Here is a 2209-nt window from a genome sequence, read left to right as displayed (position 1 = left end):
TCACAGAGACACATGTATGCACACTCACACCCAATTATGTGCACACACGTACACACATGCACAAATATATACATGCACACTAAGTTACATACTTGCACACACACACAAATTTGCACCCATAGTCACACACACATCTGCACACGTGCACACAAATATACATGCAGTGAAAGCAGGTAAAAGTGGTGTAATCTGAATGTGTTCTCTGGATCTATTGACTCAGTGTCCTTGTTGTGACATGGCTTTGTGGTTTTACAAGATAACTATTGGGGGAACTAGGTGAAGGGTACATGGGATCTGTAATCACTTTGTAACTCTGCCCAATAACTTCTCAAACCCTTTTTATACCTGCTTATGGAGCCTGAACAGTGATGTCTGTGTATATGCAGAAGGGGCGGCATCGAATGCAGAGCATAAGTGTGGGTTGGGCCTGAAGGCAGGCCAGTCCCCAGACAAGTTGGGAATTGCATAGGGACTTGCAGCTCTTTCCCAAGGTTAGAGAGGCCATGCTGCCCCACCCCTTCCACAGTAGGGACAGCTCTGCAGGCCCATCCCCCATCCTTTGTTGAGTTCCTGTGGTCAGATGAGTCTCAGTTCTTCCCACTATGCCCTTCCTACTTCCTCCCAGTAGAGGATCCCAAGAGCGCTCAGGAAAATCTCCCACCCGATCTCTTTCTCCACATCTGTTCTGGGAGTCCTGGCTGAGACAGAGCCTCGGTGCTTGCATTGCAGTCCCAAGAGGTACTTGTAGCTTGTGGACTTGAGGCAGCATGGGACTTGCCAGCTGTGCAGACTAAACATTTTGTGTGATTTTTAAAATCAGAGACCCAAAGATGAACCCTTTTGCACATACAGTACTGCATTATCAGTGAAGGCAAACATGGCTATACAGGTGGATAAATGGGTGGACAGGCTGAACTATTAAGTATGTCTATGAAGTGGGGATTGTACCCAAGACCATGTATAGGGTTGGCAGACAATGGTCCTATAAGTGTATTTGTACAATATGTAAGAACCATGGACTGCTAAAAGAACTAACAGGTCTGTCCTGGAGGAAGTGGAGCCAGAATGCTCCTTTCAGGTGAGAATGGCCAGACTTCATCTCACAAACTTTGGTTATGTTGTCAGAAGAGATCATTTCCCGGAGAAGAATGTCATGCTTGGTAAGGTGGAGGGTCGATGAAGGAGGGAAAGGCCCTCACCGAGATAGATTGACATGGTGGCAGCGACGATGGACTCAAGTGTAGCAAGAATCATGGAGCTGGCTCAGGACTGGGCAGTGTTTCACTCTGCTGTGCATAGGGTAGTTATGAGTCGGAGATGACTTGACAGCACCTAACAACAACAACATACTAGAGCTGACAAGGGACAAGGTTATAGTCACTTCTTGGTCACAGCAAGCTACCCAGAAGGACCAAGTAGTCTCAGGGGACATCAAGCTCAATTGGCATGACATACTACACAAAACATTGTTTCACCTCCTCCTTTGGCAAGTAGTAACTGGGATCTTAAAAGCTTGCCAGCATCCATTTAGAAGCAAAGATGGTACTCTTCTCATCCAGAGCAAAGAAGAATGAAGAAAACCAAAGATTCATGGAAAATTATTCCTAGCGACTGGTACAGCATACAATCTGCAGCCTATACAACTAAGAGACCAGAAGAATTAGATGGTGCCTTACTACCACTGTCAACCACTCGGAGGGGGATCTAGGTATGAGATCCTGAATAGAGAGAGAGAACAATGTGAACAAAACTCAAAATCATTTGGGGGGGGGGAAGGGAGGGGTGACCAGGTTTGCTGGTCTGATAGAGCCTGGTGGAACCACTGAGACTATGGTCCTTAGCTGCTTTCAGGTCTGGAATTGAACCCACACCTGTGGCCTCCAGCTAAACAAAAGACAGGCATATGAGTTGAACATTTACCTGAGGTAGATACACTCCTTGGAGAGATTAATCGTGGGAGAAAGGACTTCCAGTAAGATGGAGGAATAGGCAGACAAGCAACACAGATACTCTTCAACAAAGAAAAGAAAAACCAATTGACAGAGATACAGAAGATAATCCTGGGGCCCTGAGCTTTGAACGGAACTATACAGAAGTGGATTAGGCACCAACTAGTGGAAAAACAAAAACAAAAACAGTGAGTACAGAGATGGTCAGAGCTGTGGACTGTCAGCTATTCTGAGGGGACCAACAGCCTGAATAGTTGCAA

This window comes from Orycteropus afer, unplaced genomic scaffold (genome assembly GCF_000298275.1).
Source record: "Orycteropus afer afer isolate SDZICR_OR568_19922 unplaced genomic scaffold, OryAfe1.0 scaffold00547, whole genome shotgun sequence".
NCBI lineage: Eukaryota > Metazoa > Chordata > Mammalia > Tubulidentata > Orycteropodidae > Orycteropus > Orycteropus afer.
Note: the sequence above shows the minus strand (reverse complement) of the source record.